Source organism: Lepisma saccharinum, chromosome 20 (assembly GCF_977018435.1).
Source record: "Lepisma saccharinum chromosome 20, izLepSacc3.1, whole genome shotgun sequence".
Classification (NCBI taxonomy): domain Eukaryota; kingdom Metazoa; phylum Arthropoda; class Insecta; order Zygentoma; family Lepismatidae; genus Lepisma; species Lepisma saccharinum.
Window position 1 is genome coordinate 70,316,031 of NC_139248.1, and position 23,730 is coordinate 70,339,760.

Sequence of the window (23,730 nt, forward strand, 5' to 3'; positions counted from 1 at the left end):
CACGACTATGTCGCAAAAAATGTTAATGGCATTCCAATGTTGGATAGCTGTGTAAAAAGGGAAAGGAATTTGGTTGACTTTGCAGTTGGGAATGACCAAAGATCTGACAAAGAGGAAGACTTGTCAAAAGAGGTTGCACTTCCTCTTGTCGTAATATCTACTTTGAGGTCAATAGAAGGGACGATGAGTAAATTGAATGAAGTTGTTACCCGGTGGGACAACAGGTGTGTAGATAGTACAAATAAGGAATCGAGTTACACTGCGGATAATAGATTGTTGGGAGGGGAAACGAGAGGTTTGAACAAGAAGTTTGCTAATAAGGCTACTGCTACAGATGACTCCGATTTAGAAAGCGTTTCACGTATTGGTGTCGGTAGTTATGTAAAGGTTAAAAATGGTTACGCGAGTTCTGGAACGTCGTGTAAGGAAGATGTCTACAAAGACTTTGACAGTAAAAGAAACAAGAAAAGTTACTTGAAAACGCGACACAAGAAATTGTTGTTGAACGAGGGTAATGTGATCTCTAAAGAGGAAACTGGTCTAGACCGAGAGGGCAGTGTACCGGCTGAGGGTGCGGGAACACATCCAGTGTTGCGTCCGAACAGCGTACACATTAAACCGCAGGACTTATTAAAATTTCCGAAATTTAATGGGATAGTTTCTGATGTGACACCGTCTCAGTTCTTGGAGAAAACTGAGGAACTCTTAGATTTATATGGGATTCATGAGAACCAGTACCTCTACTATGTACCTAAGTTGTTGGTTGACAGCGCAAAAGTATGGTACGGGGAAAATAAGGGTAAGATTTGTTCTTATGTGGAATTCAAACAGGGGTTTCTTTCACATTATGAGAATTCTAGATGGCGCAGCTCTTGCCTTACTAGAATACTTAATTCGCCTTACAATAAGTCAGTAGAGGAAAGCGTCCTCCAATTTTTCTCAAAAAATTTCAAACTGTTGAAATCCATACAACCGAACTTGGAAGAGTCTCATCTTGTAGCCCAGTTAGGTACTTTGTTGCCTTACAAACTAAGGGAACACTTCGTCATGCAGGATGTTTCCACCTTTTCAGAAGCACTTCATGCCATTGAAAGCTATGAGTCATTGAGAGATCTGGGGCAAAGAAGGATCAGGGTTACGCTCAAAAGATTAAAAATGGCCGTGGAACTTTGGGTAGAGTCGCTGTGGTATCTCAAGCGAAGGATACCACAGGTAGAACGAATCTGAAAGATACAAATACAGCTTCGTCTGAGAATGTAAAGAAGCCTCAGGCCAGTCCGCGTAGTAAGAGACGGGTTCAGGCTATGTCGTTCTCATCTAGAGTCTGTTTCGGGAAACGAGTCGGAACTCGCATCGCGGGAGGTGATGTGAGTGGGGTCAAGATAAATCCTCCTAATAATCGCTTCAATGGTTATACACCGCGGGCAGGTAATCAAAATATGGATAAAAATACCCCCATCTTTGAAGGTAGACAGCTCGTAGGTGACAGTATGTTTGTGAGGGTTGCTCAAAATTTTGCAGGTTACCCAGTTTCATTTGATGCAGATGGCAATAGGCACATTGGTCTATCGGTGAGTGGGCAAACAATTGATCAGTTGAATGAAAGACTAAGGTCATGTCAAAGACTTGCTGATTCTGTTCTCGTTATGATTGGATCTAATGATTTACTTAGATATCGATCAGTGGAAGAAATAAAAAGGGGGTTGGTGGAAACAGTCAAAGAACTGTCTAGCAGGACGAAGGATATAAATCTGTTAACATTGCCACCTATTCCAAAACTGATGTCTTCAAAGGGTTCCACTGCGTGGCGGAATTGGGAAGAAGTCAATGACTTCATTATGTCATTACATAATGGTAATAATGTAAAAGTATTTAATATTTCTCCATTGTTTTTTGATGACAGTGATCGCATTAAACTTGAGTTGTTTGAAGAATTCATTGGACATCCGTCTCGTGGTAGAGTAGACAAAGTTCATTGGACCAGGGAGGGAATGTCGGTCATGTTAAACTTTTTGAGATCCTTGGGAGTGTTGGGTGAACCGGTAGGTCACACTTCAATGAGGGAAACTTGTCAAGTGAAAGCTGAGGTTCATTCTTCTCCAAATTTCAACGAGATTGAAATAGGTAATGGGCGGACGGGAAACGGCCAGTACACTCTCCACAAAGGGCAGGGGGGGGGGGAGAGTGAAGTAACACGACCTGTCATACTATTTGTAAATATGGAAGATGATTCGGGAGACGGGGAGTTGGATGAATTTGATAAACAGTTAATACCTATTAATGTACAAAATAATAATAACCGCCCTTCGGCTTTAATTCAAATTACAATTTTAGATCAGAAATTGACTGCCTTATGTGACTCGGGCGCAGAAACGAGTCTGATGTCACTAGATGTATGGAAAGATCTCTCCTCACTCATTTCTAGACCTAGGTTGGTTCCAGCATCAAATGTTAAATTGTCGGATTATTCTGGTACGAAAACTAAGTCAGTTGAAGGAATAGTTAAAGTAATGGTAAATTTGGGAGGTTATGACATTTATGTACAGTTTCTTATAGTGAAAAAATTGAGCGTTCCTATCATTTTGGGATTGGATGTGATATACAATGTTCAGGGTGAATTGAATTTTGATTCGGAAGCGTTGTTCTATCAGACCCGTAATGGCAGAGTCTTTTTAAAATTCACTCCATTGGAGGAAGTGGGTGACCCGAAGGAACCTAGACTTGTCAAAAGTGTGCAGGTGTCTGAATGTAAGAACGTTAGGGTAAATAATAGGTCTCTCTTCGAAATAAAGTTTGAGGAATCAGTTGAGTTATCAATAGAACAAAAGTCTCGACTAATTGATATGCTCAAAGAGTACGATGGTGTATTTTCTGATAAACCCGGATTATGCAAAGAGTATATACATGAAATGGAGCTAAATACTGATAGTCCCATAGTCAAGAAAAATTACCCTATACCCTACGCTTACCGTGAGAAAGTGAAGGAACAAATTGATTTGATGTTGCAATGGGACGTGATAGAGCGATCTAATTCGGAATACCATTCTCCTTTGTTGGTGGTACCGAAGCCAAATGGCGGGATTCGTCTTTGCGTAGATTTGAAGAAAATCAATAAACACGTAAAATTGAAGCAGATCTCTCCTTTGAAAATAAATGATTTGTTAACATCCTTTCAGGACTGTAAATACTTGACATCCTTAGACTTAGGTAATGCATACTGGCAGGTGCCCTTGCACCCGAATAGCCGAAAGTATACAGCCTTCTCTTTTGACGGTGTACAATACCAGTTTAAACGGGTAGTTTTCGGTTCAATTAATGGCACTGCAGTATTTGTGGATGTAATGAATCGAGTTCTTGGTATGTTTCACGAGTTCACTGTAATCTATGTAGATGACATAATTATAAAGTCAAAGGATTTGGATTCGCATATAGAACACGTCAGATTAGTGCTTTCGAGATTGAAGGAAGCTGGTTTTACTTAGCTATTTTGCACCCGTCACATTATACGGGGTCCAGCCCCTTATCTTTACAAAGAACAACTCTAACGTTGCATAAGTAAAATCTTAAAAATTTTAAATGTGCTGACTTCCGTTAAAAGCTGAGGCTGTAAAGGACCCTCAGCACACACAAGGACAAAAAACAGGACACAACACACAAAATTATACTGGCCAGAGTGCCAGTCGCCAGAGCCTCGTTCGTCTGCAAAACGCAGTCCAGGGTGTACTAACGTGGAAGTGAGGTTGACAGTTGGGCGTACTACGTGGAAAATCACCCCTTACACCCCCGAGCGCATTCTTGTATAATAGTTAAGGACGGTCGGTGTTTAGTATTTAGAACTAATTTACATATATTTAGAATAATTTACATATATTTATATGCGTATTTATAAGTTGTATTAATAAATATATGAATATTAATTTATGTAAATTACTCTAAATATATGTAAACTAGTTCTAAATATGTCAATTAGTTCTAAATACTAAACACAGACCGTCCTTAACTATTATACGTATAAGCTACTGATGCATTACACTGAAGAAAGTACCTCCAGGAAGACTAATGCTAAGCTAAGCATATATTGATAGATATAGGCGGAAAACTTGTTTCGAATGCGTAATGCAAATTAACTCTAATATCCGAGACTATGAATCTCGTAATCCCGGGATTTCGGGACGGCAGATAGAAAACTGATTACATTCCCTACACCTAACATAGCTTTTCAAAACAGTCCCACCATCACTAGTTCCAAGACCTGACATGTAATAATTGTAAAGATGCCGATTGTAAACTTTGCGAGCGGAGAGCGACCTGGCGGGAAGTAATTCCCTGCGTGGGAAACGGCGACAATTCACCTGTCATTTGGCATCGCCGTCCGAGCACTCTGCCAAAACAATCAGGCAGGATCTTCACAGTATGAATTACAATGGCAGAGTTTCAAGAAGGAATTCCTCTCTCGCACATGGACCCTGCTTTTGAGACGCATTCCGTTGTCTCCCCTTAACGAGTCTCTGGCATATCGGAATTCTTCTCTGCTATCCTGGAAGTCTTAAATAATATATTTGTTCTATCTAGCACAATAGCTTAGAGGGATCACAGTTTAAAACAATGATGAAACCTCCAATAGAGGCCACTCATTAAAGACTAAGCAGCTACAAGAGGTCCAAGTCAAATGATGTAGCATCTCGTGGAATTCAACACAAGTCTCCATTATTTACAATACGATAGCATTTCATTCTCAATACATTGAGAATATAATGTTCTATCTTCAAATTGTAAACAAATCGAGATATTTTGGTTGTGGTCTATTTATGATGCAATCGTCTGATGGCTACATACAACCAATATTGATAGTGTTTTTGATTCATCTACAAAATTTGGAAACAGTCACGAGTATGCAAACTCCAACAGCCAATGAAACCTTATGACAGTTTTCCCTCAACCAACCACAAGCGCAATCTGGGTATGAGATAAACCACTTGCATTCTAACCTCAGTCACTTGTGGGAGCTGCTTAGATGTAGTAGTGGACTTTGGTTCTTACTTGTTATTAACAGAGAAAACTTTTGAGTGGAATCAAAGTAGTAGTTGATTGATTGAATTTATTTATTTCGCTTTGCTACTGAATGACAGATTTACAGAACAACTACCTAATCTTATTTGTAAAATACAGTGTTCTATCTGGTAGATAGAACACTGGCACTGTCGAATCAAAGTTACTGTTACATATTGTTCTATCTGTAATTTCAATAGTTAATTACAGCATAAGTACCAAGGAAACAACTACTACTTTTCAGGGAGGCTTCAATATATCAGCCTTTGCAATGATACAAACTCTCAGCGCAATGATAACAAAGGTCCAATAAATATATCATGTCATACCTCCGTGTGTCTCCTGAAAAAATGAAAAATTCCACATACGTGCAGAACATTTACATTCTCAGTGTACTATTTGCTAACCGTCGTATTTAACAACGAGTCATGATCGAAATTAGTGGTGATACAGAGATGCTCCCTTAAAAATCGGCAAGAGAACGAGATACATCTCTGTAGAATGCAGTCTCTTGAGGGGAATACACTGTTCCCGAATAAAACAAGAGGAGAAGCCAAGCGATATATTTTCGGCTCCTTTACTGTATAATGTTCCTTTTTCTCAAATATAATTTTATACGAACTTTCGTTCCTTGTACGCTCCACTGCAAAAAAAATTAACGTCAAGCTTTCACGTAAAAAGTCTTGTCTGTGGACTCGGCATGCCATCAATTAGATGTGGTGAAAAAGGTTTGCTGTTTTCCGATCTTTTTCTTTGGGTGTATTGCCACACTCGATCTTCTCCGCCATCCTCCGTGTTTTTTTCTCTATCAGTTTCATCATAATCATCACTCATCCTAATGTTCGCGATTAGACAAAACGTGACAGAAAAAAAAACAAAAAAACAAACAAAAACGATATTTACAAGCGGAAGGTTTTTCTGTGTATCTTTCAAAGTTGCATTGCAATCTTACCATAGCTTTTCGGGTCGCATTTCACTAAACTTACAAAGTATGTCCGTTGTATGCAATACATTTTTCACGTCAACAATTCCAAAGTTGTCCGTTGGTAATTCTGCCCGTACGCAAATACCAAGCTAGGCTGGCAACCAGTTTAGTTGGGTCTTCCTACCTGTCAGTAGGCCATACTGTTAGAAACTTTTCATGTGTGTAAAGTGCGGGTGTTAAGGACAGTGAGTTGGGAATTCTCAAGGATACGGACCGACCTTAGGAAATAACTTTTGTGCAGTAAGCAGGTTATATCTCTAGATTTATTAGATCCATCCATTTTCGTGTGTAGATAGCACGGACGAATGCACGAACTATTTTATGCGCAATGATTTTTTTTCAGATTTGCATATGAATATCGCACCATAGAAACAATGTCAGCTGGGCTTTTTGGGGCATTTTTTCTCTTTTACCCGAAAAATTATGTTCACGAAAATGTATGTGTTTTGGTCTGTAAATCAGTTGCATTTACTTGATAAAATAAGAACAGGGTTCGGTTCCACGCTCGAATTGAAATTTTGGGGGATTAGCTATATCAGTTGTGAAGTTTACTACACCTGTACTTTCGCTTTTTACTTGCAGCTGTGATGACAACAACGTGTTCGTTTTACCCACTCATTGATTGATTGATTGCCCCAACCAGAAATCGACGCCGAGACCTAGATCACAAGGTGAAAATTTATAATTTAACACAGTGGTATCAATTTTTATGAATGTAAAACCAAAGCTATTTTCTAAGTATTCCAGATGCTACGTTACGTACAGTCACTGTCAAAACCGGTGTCGTTATTCAAGATCAGTATCTCGAAGCGTGTGCTTGAATCAATGCCTATCCTTTGTCTTCTGTAAGAACGAAGTCAGTGGAAACAAATGGCCGTGATTTCTGAGATATCCTGTTGGTTGTTCCAATGGTAGCTGAGCAGGACTCTTGTGTGTAGAAAATGGAATTAAATCAAGGTTTGATTCGGATGATTATTTTTTTAAATCACTCATTTAAATCACTTCAAAGAAAGAAAGATAGAATACTGTACATAAGGAATTTGTAGATATCAGAGTCACTTTTGGTGAAAGTACATTAATTTCGTTATCATTCAGTGGTGTTTATTGGGCTCTAAGAAAGGAAATAAAGGAGACAAAATATATGTACTGATGGGGTGAAGCTCATAGGAAAGAAAATTTAATATGTAAACTTAAACAGACTTAAATTTCTCATGATTTAAAATCCAATAATTTTTATAGGCAAAAATAGCTAAAAAAATGTGTAGAAAAATATACAAAATACTGATCATGTTAAACAGTAAGTAGTGCCATTATCATTAAAATGTAAATAAACATGGCAGCTGATATTTTGCAAACTTGCATTTACAAAATTGCCAAAATTCAGCTACAAAGACTCTAAAAAATATTTTAAGTTGCAATTGGTTCCATTGTGGCGGGTGACATTCACGCAAATTTACATTCATTTTAAAATTATTTTCTTAGCACCTTCAAATATGTAACTACCAATTCATGTAATTTCATTTCCATCCTGAAAGTTATTAATTTTCAGAATATTCCTCCCCCATCTCAACTTTTACCTACAGAAAATATTTTTTTTTGTAATTTTGATGGGTTTGACACTTCCGAGACTGAGAGGTCCTACCTTTCTCAGTCTTTCAGAAAAATCTGTGAAATATATGAGTTTACTGAAACAATTTAATTTTATTTTCACAAAGCAAACTTGACTCGACATTTATATGCTTTTAGTTTCTAAAAATATTACTACAAACTTTTTTATAATAATTTTTTACAATTTTTTACCTGTGACGGGTGTGACATCATGCACATTAAGGCTTATGGAACAATGCAAAGGCTATCAAAATGATCATAAATAGATTCTTCAAACTAAGGTTTCAGAAATAAAGGAGGATACTTCAGAGCCTAAGATATAGAAACAATAAACAAGACAATTAAAACGAATTTAGAATTAATTTAGTTTTATTATGGTATAATATTGTATCATAATGAAACTGAATTAAGTGGAAACACCACAAATAAAATCCCACTTTAACTATAGAAAGTAATAGGTTTGAAACACTGTGTTATTTAAAAACCATGAAACTAATGTTTGTACATATTAATAATTACAAATTCTCCATAGTTTTCCCTTTAATTGCATTTCGTAAGTGATGCTTTGAATAAAAGTAAATTAACCTCGTTTGTCCATTTTCACATGGAATGGCTCAGTTATATAGTTCATCCAAAATGTTTTATTTTCACTGGAAGAAAAGTTACTGAAATAATTATAGTTTCATTAACATATCAACAAACATTTCCATAGTAGGTTCATATACACAGCATCAGTAACAGAAAAATGTATATTTGCATATACTTTTTCATTTCCTTCAATCAAACTGTTGAAATATTTTACAGGCCCTTATACCAGATAAAGCCTTTCTATAAAAAAGAGGTATCTATAATATGGATACATCTGTATGTATAGTATATGCACGGTGCCAAAAAATATACAAGCAATTTTAAGAGTTTAAAATAAAGTTAAAGAATCGATTTAAATTTAAAAATCTGATTTAAATTTTAAAAAATCATGAAAAATGATCTCTTTTTTTTATTATTATTATATAAAAAAAATCATGATTTTTATCCACTCTGTGATAAAGCCATACCACTGGATGTAGTTGTATGCTGTGTAAAGGTGGGCATGCATTAACGTAAAAGCACGTCGAGGTCATTAAATTTTGCACGCAACGTAGAAATCCAACAGTATTTGGGGACCTGCGGATGGTACGCACCGTAATTTTCGTACGCACTCCCCTAATTTTCATACGGCCCAAAAGTTTAGGAGACCTTAACTTTTCTGCGTATACGCGTGCGTAAAGACGGCGGGGAACGAAAGGGCTGATTGGGACTGGAAGGAATCAGCGGAGATAATTGCCCTGCCCTTCCCTCGGCCAAGACCCAACGATAATCCGTGAGGCACCGCAGCTGAAAGGTCGGTCCCTGGGGACCCCCTTTGTAGACAGCAGGTAGTACGGGACTACCTATTTCTAATCTGTGCTACCTGAGCTTGTGCGTGGAAGAACTGGACTCCGTGGGAAGGGTGTACAGCAGTGTTGCCACATGAAGGGAAATTTCCCTTTTGCAGGGATATTCAGACCGAAATTTTAGTCAAAAGGGAAAAGGGAATTTCGATGAAAAATACCACAATTTCAGGGAAATTTTAAGACATTTGACAACATTATTACAGTTGATGTTAAGTTCCAGTTTCATATTCACATTTTCATTTTTTCTGTTCTTTTTTCTGCTCCCTTGAATATAACCTGTATCTATTTATATTTCTGTTAAGTACATCGCTTTTCTGCACCTTCGAATAATGGGACATCAGGTCAGGAAGCGATGAAAGTGACATGTATGTGAAAAATTTAACATTTTTTATTCACACGGACATGGACCAACGGAAATACTACTACTGCTTCCAGCACCACTAATAATAATAATTTCAGCTATTGCTACTTCCACTACTAATACTTATCATTATTATTATTGTATGATTTGCTTAGGTGAAGGGAAAAATTTGTCCAAAAAGGGAAATTTTGCCCTCATATTGTGGCAACACTGGTGTACAGATGAAAATGTATGTCGCAGTGTGTGTGTCTACAATCTGGCGTAACGTACTTGATTAAATAAGCAGCGGATTTGCGTCGCGTATTTTCACTTTAGTATAGGGCCGCTTAAGGTATGTATCGACGCATTCTCCGAAATATCATCTTTACATTGATGTACAATACGATGGAAATTCCAATGCTCTAGTATACGACAAAAACACGTGACAACCTTGTTTGGACTTGAACGTGCTCAGTGGTCTGCTGTGACGTCACAGCTAATTGTGCATAGTTCCACTTCTGTCCGCTGTGCGCGTATGCGCAGTGAATGATTTTTGTACAGGTTGTAGGTGCTCGCGTCGCTTGTCACTTCGGTGCGAAAGCTCTCTTAAGAATATCACCCACTGAGACGCAGAGAAACGGGGCAACAGAACTTCTGAATCTGCTTCTATTGAATTCTAATGATGTGACAACGCCCACTACGCGCGGAATTTCCGTGCCAGAAGTCTGCAGGGTATCTTTCAGGTCATCTCCCAGTGAGACGCCGGAAACTCGTCTGTTACTTTATGTTGCCGCGTTTCCCCGTGTCTCAGTGGGCGTTAACCTTTAGACGTTACCGTGACGACGGGTTGCAGTCTTTCCGCGAGATAATAACGTCGTTTGGTTTCCATCGCAGAGTGGCAATGAGAGTTTCCACTTTGAAGCCTCGTGGGCAAAGGTCGGCAGCGCATCTCGAAGCAGTAATTACTGCAGGGAGCCCCGCATGTGACGGAAGCTGCAGTGTGATTAACCCAGTAATGCAAGTAGCCGTATCTCCCGTCCCAATTATAGCGTCTTCCTCCCCAGAGGCTCTGCTTTTCGCAGCAGCTTCTTTCCCGTGTAATGGAACCCGTCCTTCGGTCCTCGGAGTATTAATTAATTGGTCTCAGTCTGCGGCATTCCAAGTATAATTCAATTTTTGCGTCGTCGAAATATCATCTAGTTTGCATTTGAGAAGTCGGGGTAGTGCTTAAGTATTTGAAAACGGGCGGTGACTCTGCCTCGGAATGTTTATCGTGGTATCGCTCCCGCCACTCTGTCGTCTGCAGGAAGCAAGACCTTAGCAGCGGTCACGTGAGTCCTTCCACCCACTAAGAGACGGTACGTGCTTCGTTGTCTGCCAACCAGAGCTCGTTGTTGCCTTTGTTCAAGTAGTGCATCCTATACTCCAAACAGCCAGTAGAATCCTCTGTGGGGTTCGTGTTGTGTCGTCCCTATATGCTTGTGATTGCCACTTCATCCAACTTATCACCATTCATCCTCTTCATCGCGATTAGCCAAATTGGCAGAAAAGCGACGTAAAATAAACTAAATTAAATGAAATAAAACCGGAAATGCCGTATCCAGAACTAGTAGGAGCATTCCATAGTTGATGCAGCACTCTCCACGCTACTTGAGGAAGAAAAGTGTATTGCAAATGAAGATGTGAGACATTCAGTAATCGTTGGTCTTCTCAATTCAGAAATAGATGCTAATGTAAGTTTAAGCTCCGAGGCGCTGAAAATCTGGAAAAATCTTTATCTGAAAGATAACAGGATACTGCTGTTCTGTGGTTGCAATATACTAGGATGCTAGATATTCTGCGGAATTCCATTAACGCCGAACATATTGGGAAATGGGGTTTACATCTGCAATCATTTACGGATATGCTCCCCTTTTTTGCTGCATCAGAAGCCAATGCCTACACGACAAGTGCACGTCTGTATGCACAGGCATTCATCACCAGGTGTTTCGAAAAATTGTGGAATGTATTACATATCAGGCCAAGTGACAGGCTTTGTGCTGGGCAACCCTGGAGACCAAAGCGTGGTGCTAATCACTCTACCTCCAAAGGAAATGGCCGAGAACGAGAATGTGTGCGGCCCTACTCCTCTCTCTCCCCCTTTCAAGTACGGTGCAATGTGCACGGAGAACTACCTTAAAAAGACAAAAGGTAGATTTGCGCTTGGTATGGTTGAAGTAACATTGTAAAGTAGACTTGGTGTAGGTAAAATTTGTCGACCCAAAGTCTCGGACGAGACCGAGAATGTCGGACACAAAGTCTCGGTCTCGTCTTGAAGGGCGTCCGGATCTAATCGACCATACTCGCTGATGACCAAGTTCAGCGCCTTCCACCTACGGCAGAGAGAGGCTGGCGTTGAGGCCTCTCTGGCTTAATGAGTAATTACCCAGCTAATATCTCTGGAGCTGCGATGTTAAATGAAGACAGCAATTAACTTCTAGTCTAATTTACTATTTGCGTTTCAGGGAGAAGGCGGTTGGGTAGGTGCGTCGAAACATGAAATTCGCGCAGTTGAAAGAAGATACAAAAATATTGGTTCTTCGATTAATGGGAAAATCTAGATTCGTTTTCATTTTGCAATGCTATCGCTGTGGCATCTCCTGCTTATCTCTCTTAGTTTTCTTCATGCCGACCTCCGTGGTGGAGTGGTTAACACAGGGCTCCCGGGTTCGAATCTCGGCATGGGTGTTCTTTGTGAGTGCTCCTTCATCAGAGTCATCACATCATCACTCACCTTGATCTTCGCGATTAGCCAAGGGTGTCAAGAAAGTGAAGTAAAAAAATCAATCGATCAACCTTTCATCAATTTCATCTTATTATCATTCATCCTCATCTTCGCGATTAGCGAAAATGACAGAAACGCCAAGTAAAATAAACCAAATCAATCAATTAGCTTCCATTATGCCCTCTTTAATACATGCTGCTGATTACATTGATACACAATGATTTTTTTTTAAAGAAGTGAAAACAGCCATTCTTTACAGATTTTGAGGTGCTGAATTCGAAAATGACGTTAACTTTTGATGGTTAGCTCTTGTTTTCATGTTGTACAGTCAAACCGTTGATGTTTAGCGACTCTGTTGCAAGTGTCACTGAAGCTGCATCTCAAGTTCTTCCCTGACGACTTTGGTGCCCTGAGACATGAACATGTGTAGTGGTTCCACAAGGACATTTTTGCTATCGAACAGTGATACAGAGGCACGTAGACTCTTCCTATAATACATAGCATGGATCTGCTGGACAAAGCAGACACAGTCGCTAGAGGTTTCGTACAAGCGGCAACCAAAGAGGCATCGAGGGTAAATCATACATGTACAACAGAAATGTCAGTTTATGTTGTAAACTAGAGGCAATGCAGACTTTTGAATGCCATTTTAGGATTTAGCAGCCCAAAATTTATAAAGAAAATTAACTTTCGTTTTTGTAAGGAACAATAAGCTAAAATTTGTATTAACAGAATTATTTGACACTCTTGTGGTAGAATTCTGAACTTCGACTGTACCCATCTGTATATTATGATCTATCTTTGACGGAGTTTCGTATAATGAATAGTACCGCATTAGTACACCATGAGTGAATGAATTAATAAAAAAATATGGGTGCGTGAAAGCGTCCTCGCCTTGTAATCAAGGGATCCCGGGTTCGAGACATGGTGGACACACAGAGTGGTTCGGATCCCACTTTAAACTGTAGGTCCAGTCCCGATTAGCATTTCCATTCATAAAGTGAACTTAAAACAACAATTCAATCGATCAATTGAACTTTCTCTGAACCATGTGGCGGCGACGTAGGCTGACGCCCCTTGGGTCGACAGTGCAGGACCGATCATCTTATCACCGCTCCAGCAAAGAAGAAAAACTAAATAAATGCTCTTTTTGGTCCAAATATAAATTTTTGTATTAGTATTGAGGAACACGGGACTGCCCCTCTCTGAAAATCCCCCTCAAGCTCTCCCTATATTTTTTTCTGGCACCGTTACAGATTGGAAACACGATTATTTTCTAATTTTGGTCAGGTCTCACAGCTCCTGATAATAAACCAAGAACTCTCAAGCCCAACATTCTCTCACATGCATCTCGGGAGAAGGTTATTGAAAGTGTGCTTTGTCGAATTCGTCACTGTCGGGATATGAATGGTGGCCATATGCCGAGTGTTACTTTTCCAAAAATTATCTCTAATATGTAGACTTCGAATACATGTAACAATTTCTGTTGTGACACACAAGGTGATTTCGTAATCAAGACAAATGGGTTCATTATTTTTTGAACACCCTGTATTACTCAGAAACTGTAATGTTTTCTTTAAGTACTTGATATAACTTCACGTGTGCTGTTAGAAGCCGTAAACATTTGAAATTATTATGTATGCCTTGAAAGTTATTATAGCTACTGAATATCCCGAAGTTTTGTATGTCAAACTGTGCTGTGTAACTTGGCAGAGGACCAGACAAGTGACGTGTCCATTATGACGTTATCTAGATTCTACCGTACGTATATGGAAAGGAATCAAATATATTTTGTGCACTTTGTGCATCAACCGATTGAGCGTGAGTGTGCTTTCTTTGTTCGTGTTTGATTACAATTTTTCATGCGATGCATTTTTTATCACTCAAGGGGAAAATCGTATTGTGTATCAAGCTACATAGAGAAATGTCTTTTATTTACGCCCCTAAATTTAAAGTGTTTTGTTGCAGAATATTTTTGGGGGTGTAAGGGTGAACCTTTATAGAGACACCCAAATGCCAATCTCTCTTCTATTTAGTAGCCTGGACTGTATTTTGCAGACTAACGACACTCTGGCGCCTGGACCTGTAGCGCTTGTCTTAAGTTGTAGCTATGTATTTGTGATTGTCCCTTCGTCTACAGAAGGTCGTTTCACGTCCATGGTAACAAAGTTAGAACCCACTTCACCTTCAAAAAAACTGTGACGCCACGAGCGGTGGTGCTCCACGTGATACCCCTGTCTTGCAGCAATGGCCCTGCAGCGGAGTTTCCATTGGAGGAGACTGCGTTGAAGAACACATTGGTCCAAACGATCATATTCCTCCTGACAAGCTTTCCAAAGACCCTCAATTGTGCGGGGCCGTCTGCTTCCCAAGGCTCGTTTCAACAACGGAAACCCACAAAAATCCATGGAAGAGGCATCGGGTGATTTCACAGGGATGTCTGAAAAGGGGATTGCATGAATGCCCGTTTCACGTGCCATCCGATCCATGTATACCTGCGTGGATTCTGTCGTATGACTGGAAGCCTTGTCCTGGTGGATGACAACACGAGATCTGTCGCTGCCATAGAGAGAAGGAATATCATGTCTGTAAAGTGGCTCCAAAATATTCGTCTGGTAATAGGCTGCATTTATTTTAGCCTTTTTTTCCACTCTGCGCAGTGGAAGTTTGCCGTTATGGCAGTAACCACCAACAACCATTAACCCGCGTGGAAAACTTTCAGCACATTCACGTACCCACTCAGATCGACCTCTTGCATCACGTGGACTATAGTAGATGGCCCTTTGTGTACCACAACCCGACAGATACATACATGCTTCATCCAGGGACACCACATACTTCCAGCGGTCCCCTGCCAGATGGCGTTCGTAGAGCTTCCGACTGTTGGTCTTCCTCTCCTGGACATGTGAGGCACGCGACTTATGAACTTGAGCCTTGTGCTTCCGCACAAGTTGTAAATCTTGGGCTATGATGCGATTTACAGTTGCAGGGAAACATTGCACTGCCTGTGCAATCACTCTTTGCGTTGCAGGGTTTTCACATCGCACCAAGGATCTCACTTTCCGCACAACATCGGAGGAACGCTTGGGCTTCCGATATGTCCGAGGCCCACTTTGACTGGTTCCAGCAACAGGTACGGTGCAAGCTTTATGGCGATTCAACACTGCATTGATGCCCTTCTTTGACACATGGAATGCTTCCATGTGGCACTGTTTAATTATCTGGCTATAACTATAACCAACGTCGGAAAGGGCACAGATGTACCCCTCCCAAAAGACTGGAATTTTTGATGCCATATAAACACTCACTCACACACCAACCATCTTCTTTGCAAGTCAACACACAGTACTTTCGTCCCAAGACTACTAGAAGGAAAGGCTGGGGTCAGACACGCCTCTTTTCGCGACTGCCGCGGGTGTGACGTCATTGGACGGACAAAACCCAGCTGAGTCTTTACCCCATACGGAAAGAAACGTGGAAAGGCTGATCTGTTTTGTTCTTTTCGCTCCTTTTTTCTTGTATTTCTCGATTGTTGGGTTCAGGGTGCGAAATCTTGGAGGGGACGAGGGGGATTTCCCCCCCCACCAACAATCTTGGCCACAAAAAAAACCACCAAAAATTTCCCGGGGGAAGGAGTATTTATTATAACAATGAAAAGATAAGCAATTACTTTAAATTTCAAATATACTTTACTAAGAATAATATTGAAAACTATCTGATATGTATGAAAGTAACAAATTAATTTCTAATTAATAATCACAATAATTATTTTAATTGAATAATTTATTTTTACTTTTAATAACATTACAAATATGTACATCCTATAATTCATACAAATGTTTGTGGGGAGGGGGGTTGTAGGTTACGAACTTTCTCCCCCTCACCAGTTTTCAATGATTTCGCACCCTGGTGGGTTGTGAGGTGTTGCAGTTCACAATGCCTTCAGTGAGGTGTTGCGACGTGTCGTGATCTCCGATGAAAAAATAAAAACAGCGGGCGACAATATATAACTGAACACATCGCATCTAACGAGACTTGTTAGTGGATTGCAATACCAGTTGTCTCATTACACAACATCAGGCTACCATACACTTCAAAATACACAACTTGCTATTTATATACGAGTGATGCTTAAATGACAACGTAATCGAGGGGTCCCGGGTTCGATACCCGGTGGAGGCACAAGTGGTTCGGATCCCACTTTAAACTGTAGGTCCAGTCCCGATTAGCCTTACTGTGCATAAAGTGGACTTAAAACACCAAATAAATAAATAAAATAAATAAATGACAACGTAGTTCAACTTCCGTCCTCCATTGTTCTATTATTTATTCAGTCAAATTTTCATCACAATCCCCCCCCCCCCCCAAAGTTAAGTGGACTCAACCAGCTTTCACATACCCGCCTGTGGGCACCCCTGTTCGACATTCCACTGATTATATATACGTATAAGTATATAAAGTGACCCTCGACTTTCTTCAGTTCTATGTCTCAAGTTTTCGTTCAGTGAAAAGTTTTTTAAAGTGTGTGTTACATAATATACACGGAACTTCCTTACATTCCTCCCTGTGTAGTTCAAAGATTCATAAGACTCAGAATTGTAATCTGAATAAGGAAAATTAATTAAGAAATAAATACCAATAGTCGAAGCAAAGTTACCAAATTTGAAGAAGTTAAATGAAAAGAGCTCCTCTCTCACTCCTAAAAGAGAGCAATATAGATGAGATTGTTTTCTTTTACATATTCAACTTATCCATAATTTTGGCTTTCTGCCTTTCTTTATTTAACAAAATTATTTTACGCATTCAACATATATATTTTTCTTTCTGCCCTAACAAAATGCATTACTATATTAACCGCAATTTTACATGAAACTAATGTTTCATAGAGGAATGTGACGACTTATAAACTACCGATAAAATGTGTGCGTAAATGGCTGTGTAATCCAACTGTAACGACATACGTTATGTCGGATCCTAAGTAAGTGTGTGTATTCACTCCCAATTAGCTTCTGGGCATAATTACGGCTCTTTTTTGTTCATAATTACTGCTTTGATTCGGCTGCGAAACCGGAGCGCAGAGCGATCTGTCCGCGCGTGACGTCACGCCTGACGTCAAGGACCACGTGATCAGGTATGGCCCCAGCCTTCTACTCTACTAAGCTGCTCGTCAAGTCAACCTTGCAGCAGGTTTTATGTATCAATCCGCGCGAGAACTGAGCTCAGAATCTTCCGTGCCAGTCTTTCCTCAACCGCCGAGCTGCTTACATCGCAGACACTGAGAAAATCCACAGTATTGCCAACCGCACAACACATCAAAACCCGCATGCATGTCAAGTGGAATGTATTTTTGCTTCTCTTTGTCTCCTGAAACATAAAATTTTAAAAGTACTTTCTGCGCATAGATTATTTAATAAATGTGTCATTACTTAATATAAATGCGAAATATCTTCGAAACATGAGAGCGTGTGTGTATATTTCGAGCACGCAAAAATAAAAATGAACAAAGATAAAAGTAAACAACGATAGGCCCTCTTGAATTTAATGACAATTTTTTTTTTTTTTTTTTTGGTTTAGAAAGAAATACATTTATGAAAAACGTGGTTGCTTCGTCCGCAATACATCCGTTCCTGTAAGACACACGCAATTCAAGTTATACCACCAAAAAAGCATGATTTGTTATTGGTGATATATACAATCAGGTGCATTGTCTGTCGCTATTACTCTGGTTTCAATTTATGAATCACTTCACTAAACCAGGATTCAAATCTTGGTCTGTCCATTTCTTGCGGATAATCACCCTTCCCTTTCTTTGCGCGGAACAGTAAATATGCACCTTCAACAAAGCTTTCATTGCCGCCAGTGGGTGAAACAATAAGCCTCCCCCTTCCCCTCATCGTTGGTTTCTTCAGCCCTGGCGTGGTTTTGCATGCTGGTATCCTTCCATGTTTTATTCCCCCTTCCCCCACCCACCGAGTTGAAGGACGTCTCGTCCAAATAATAAACATGTTTCTTCTCACTGCGATATCTTTTAATACCGCGGAGATTCTTTTGTCGTCAAAAAACAAACAATCGTTTCCTCTTGCTAAACTCAAACAGCAAATCATTCAACACCCGTGATACAATTCGTGCGCACATTGACGGCAAATCACCTCACGCCCTGTTTTACTTTGATCTTGTTGCCGCAAGGAGGATTATGCATTCAAAACAACTTGCTTGTCTTTGAAGAAAATTTCCCTTCGGACGAAGTCCAAAATAACATTCGGGTAAAACCGCGCGCTGAACAGTAGATTCAGCCATTCTCGCCGCTCTACAATAAACATAGGGTTAAAAGAGTGGGATGTGCAACACTGGTATCGCCGATTCCACGCGTTCTGCAACGCATTCAGTCTCGCTCGACTCGCTCTAAAGTTTCAGTGTCTCTTCAACGCACTACACATTGCAGTTGGCGAATCTACGGTTCTAAGTTCGTCTGCACAGTGATTGCAACCAATTAAGTCCATACCTGCTAATGGATGTACTATTTTGTCTGTATATTACAAATTAAATAACTGTTTTCTTGCAAGTATGCAGTTGTGTCGGAATAGAACCCGTCTCAGTGGAACTATGTTCTTGCGCGCACGTTTGGAACTACATATGCGAAAACCTGCTGCAAGGTTGACTTGACGAGCAGCTTAGTCTTGCTTTCGTCCTACTGGCTCTGGCTGCTCTGTGCTGTGCCTACGTCCTGCTCCCTGGTGATCGAAATCGTTACCATCAACGTGAAACAACCTTCTGTATATCATCATATCACCATTCATCTTTCTCTTCGCGATTAACCAAAACTGGCAGAAAAGCGAAGAATTAAATCATTTATAATCAATCAAGAGCAGAATATTTTTTTCATTTAACTTGTTCTTATCTCCTGTTTTTTATATATCGTTAATTTTGTCAGTGCGTCAAAAAACGTGCTGCAGGAAATTGCGTCAAAAACTATGGCTTAAAAATCAGGGTCGTAATGTGGCAGACCGGAGAAAGAAAATCTTTCAGTGGCCGATGAGTGTGTGCAAGTTGAGTTATTTATATTACGTCGAAGAGAAAGTGATGAACAAATTGACGAATTCACCAGGGCAAGTAACAAAATATTTATTTACTTTTTTAAATGACACTGTGGAGGTGTGAGGAGTGACCTTTTCGGAATGTTCTGAAATGTCAACGTCTCTTCCACGAAGTACACCCTGGATTGCATTGTTGCAGACTACCGAGGCTCTGGCGTCGACTCACAGCCAGTTTAATCCTCTGTGGAGCTTGCGTCGTGTCCTGTCCATGTGTGTTTGTGATTGTCCCTTCGTCAATTTCAGCCGACCTCCTTGGTGGAGTGGTTAGCACAGCGTGCTACGGATCCCGGCCTGGGCATGGGAGTTTTTTTTGTGTCCCTTCATCTATTTCATCTTGTCACTCATCCTCATCTTCGCGATAAGCGAAAGGTGTAAGGAAAGCGAAGCAAAATAACCCAAACAATTTCATAAGGTAGGTGGCCATATTTAAGCTTCTAGGTCAATTTTACAAATCTCCAATAAGAGATAAATTTATTAAATGTTAAGAAATAACTCTTATAGCTAATTAACCACGTGTACCATATAAATATTTTGTAAAATTGCTTGTAAGCTTTTTTTTGTTTTTTTTTAAAAAAAAAGAGAATTACAAAACCGTTACATCTGTTCTCAAGGTGGCCCACTGCTTTTAGTTCGGTAGAAAATGTTGCTTTTGCTCAAGGAAACCTTTTTATTCATTTTTTTGTAATTTGTTAGAGAAATTGCTAGTCTCAATCTTTTTATTGGTGACCTGCATTATTATATACAGTAACGATACACTTCCGCAAATAATGCTATCACTGAAATATTTAACATATAAACCCAACATATTAATAACATTTAGTGATCTGGGAACTTTTCTAACGTTGGAAGCGGCCCTGGCGCCCACCCAGAGTCGAATGACATGGGCACCTGGGGGAAACCCTGGGGGGTAAAGGCGGTCAGGGGCGTGATGCTGATCACATCGCCCCACACTCAGGACCTGATGAAGAAAGTGTGGGGCGTTACCCCCACATCCCTATACGCCTTCATGGCGTGTTGCTAAGCACAGGGGAGCACTTTACATTTTTTTAATAGTGATTGATAAAAGTCTGTGCAAATTTAGCATTACTAGGTAATATTTAATAATAAAACGTATTTTAATGTGGATAAAAGTGTAAATTCCATAGGCGTGTGTAACCTGTTCCCAAGATGGCCCGCCATGGCCCCCCTTAGGAACTCGCCTCTGGACTACGTTTTTCAACAAAAATAGGTATAGTTCCTTTGACAAAAAAAAGACATTTTTACAATGTAAGTATGTGATCAAAAAGATAATTAAACGAGCTTTCAAAATGTGTATAAAATATTAACTTTCGTTAATTTCAAGGACGTACACACACACGAACATTTCTTACTTACCTTAAAAAAAAAACGACAACTAACCTGCTCGATCCCTGACATAATAACTTACATAAAATAGCTGCTGGCAGCCAGAGACAGTTCGTTTTCTGCGTAGTGTACCAGAGAGGGACTCGGTACATTGATGAAGTGCCATTTGTTAACTTTATTAAATACTAATATGATTTTCGTGAAGTGGGCCACCTTGGGAACTATGGCCACCTTTGGCTCATGTACCTTATTATCACCCTTCATCCTTATCTTCGTTTTTAGCCAAAATTGGCAGAAAAGCGACAAAATCAATGAATCAAATGACTGTGTAGTTCATTATGCACAATTTGACAACACTATCTATATACACAGATAAGTTGAAAGCAAAATCCGAAGTTGTGTCCCAACCCCAATCTAACCGGGTAACTCTAGATTACAAGAAATCGTGCTTTCCCCCCCCCCTGAATGATTAAATTTTTAATTTTTTGAGTGCTATGTTTTTCTTTCCTCGTGAAGCAAGTGTTCTTTAAGAAAATTCCATCTAGTTGAGAGGCGAATATAACCATTAAACAGCGCTAACCACTACACCACTTTGTCGTTCTTTCTTCTGCATGCACACCACTGACACATTTGAACTGGTTACAACTTAGAAAGAGGAGGCGACGATGAAATAGACGCACTCCTTAATCGGGTGAAAATGGCGGACGTTGTGTAAAGCTGTGTTGTGGCGTCGTTGAACGGACGGACGGGAGGCGATTTGTCTTGATTTGTCGGATTCTTCAGTCAGCTAAATCTCCCCCCGAGCCCCGCGGAATAGTCGGCCAAAGGAAAAGGTTTGCAAAGAGATAAGAAGTTTCTTCAACTCGGCATTTAACTGCACAGTACACAGACGCGTGTGGAGTTCTGCATCTTGACAGACGTGGAACAATTGCAATCTGCTTATAAATAACTTCAAATGCAATATTCGCCTCTGTACGAAATACTTTCTGCAGAATTTTAAATAAAGCTAGGTGCATAACGTTGTATTTTTGTGATTTTACGTCACTTTTCTGCCACTTGTAGCCAGGTTGGATAAAAACATGATTTTTATTTAAAAAATATTTTTTTATGATCTTTTAAAATCCTTTTTTTAATTTTTTTAAAAGAAACATGATTAAAATTACTTCTATGCTTTCTGGCACCGTACGTGTAGATCTATGATTCTTATAGAAATACTTTTCTAGTGAACGGCCCTGTAAAATATTTGAACAGTTTGATTTAAAGCAAATAAAAAAATATATGTAAATATACATTTTTCTGTTTCTGATATTATATATGGACCTACTATGGAAATGTTTGTTGATTGAAACATTCTGGATGTGCTCTATAATTGTAACTTAAATTATTCTTTAATGTCTCTGTAGCTGAGTTTTGGCAATTTTTTTAAGGATAGTTTGGAAAATATCAGCTGCCATGTTTACTTACAGTTTAATGATAATGACACTATTCACGGTTTAACATGATTAGTATTTTGTATAATTTTCTACACAAAATGTTAGCTATTTTTCCTATAAAATGTATTGAATTTTATATCAAAATAAATTTAAGTGTGTTTACAGTTTACATATTACATTTCCTTTCGTATGAGCTTCACCCCATCAGTAAATATATTTTGTTCCTTTCTTTTCTTCTCTTCACCATTAAATGATTGGATTTGATTAACCTAACCAAAAGCGATTCTGGTATCTACAAAATTCTTATGTACATTATTCTATAAATTATTTATTTAAAGGGATTTAAACCAGTGATTTAAAAAAGTGAATGTATGAACAATGCAGATCATGTGTGCCAGGTGTAAAATAGGGAAGCGAGCAAAACATCCGTAAAGAAAGCATCGTTCCACGTGTGTTTACAAGTCTGGTTATTCCATGCCAACTGGATGGATTCAGATGTGGTTCCTTCTCGAACCTCTTAAATTTTCATGATACTTCTATAAGTTGTGCGTAAGTCTCCCACATGGAGACCTGCAAAGTTTCATATTCAATTATGAGAATTTGTGTCCGTTCGTCAGTTTCATCAAATCACGATCGACGTGATTAGCAGAATGTAGCAGATAGGCGACGTCAAATGAGACACAGATACGAGAAGTGGCGTCACGTTGAGAAATCTGGGTATTACAAAATTGTCGGAATTACTACAACACTGTCTATTTTCTGATAATTTTCCTAAAGAAGGCTCTACCGGTAACAACATGATTGATTGATTTAGTTTATTTTACTTCGCGTTTTGTGCCTCTTGGCTAATTTGCGAAGATGGGGATGAGTGATGAAATGATGAAATTGATGAATGGACATTCACAAACAACCAAGCCCGAGCGGGATTCGAACCCGGGACCCTTGGCATCGCAGCGGGTAACAACATGAATAACTATGCAATAGATTCTAATGTATGCCCGACTCGACCATATCGCCGCATGTTTATTATTCCGATTTATTGATGCATGTGATACAGAAAACACGCAAATATTAATAAACACATTCTGTACTCGTTATTTTTTTAAAAAAAGTAATTGAAATTTACGTAGGCGAACTCGAAAAATAAATAAAATAAAATTTAACTAAATTCGAAAATTCAGGCGCCAGGCGAAAATTTTCAGGCTCCCAGTATTTTTCTAACCCTTGTTATGTGTTTGAAGTTTGAGTTTCGTTAAGTCCCACTTTTAAGCACAGATAGGCTAATTGGGACTGGACCTACAGTTTAAAGTTGGATCCGAACCACTATGTGCCTCCACCGGGTATCGAACCCCTGGTTATGTGCATAAGAAAATTGCAGCCTCTGTCTAGTTTGAGTGCACTTTCATTTTCTTTGGTCTGAACTCATCGTACCTATAAGCGGATTTCCCGCGTAAGAAGAGCAACTTGGCGGTGGTTGCGAAAACTTTCGGTCCGAGACAAGAGCGAGGAAAGGTTGAGAACTGCTACAGCCAAGCGGAGGGGCAGGAGCGAGTCTTGTGAGCAATTCTCTTCCGCCATGGCGAGTCGTTCTTCATGGGTGAAAATGAATTTCCGCTTACTTACCTCGTTCGCCTCTAAGTAGCTGCTTGGTTAAATGCATTGCCGAGTATCTGAAGGCAT

The 23,730-nt window shown here is 39.5% G+C and overlaps 1 protein-coding gene across 9 annotated transcripts in view; it reads left to right on the forward strand.

Annotated features, from left to right (window-relative positions):
• The window catches only part of bsk (mitogen-activated protein kinase dJNK), a 383,933-nt gene that overhangs the window by 298,759 nt on the left and 61,444 nt on the right, over positions 1 to 23,730 (forward strand). For 5 of the 9 annotated variants that reach the window (XM_083141593.1, XM_083141601.1, XM_083141597.1 and 2 more), the window contains exon 3: positions 6,617 to 6,705. The exons of the other annotated variants lie outside the window; for them this stretch is intronic. The gene's annotated coding sequence lies outside the window, so the exon portion shown is untranslated. The remainder of the gene's footprint in view (positions 1 to 6,616; positions 6,706 to 23,730) is intronic. 9 annotated transcript variants of the gene reach the window in all.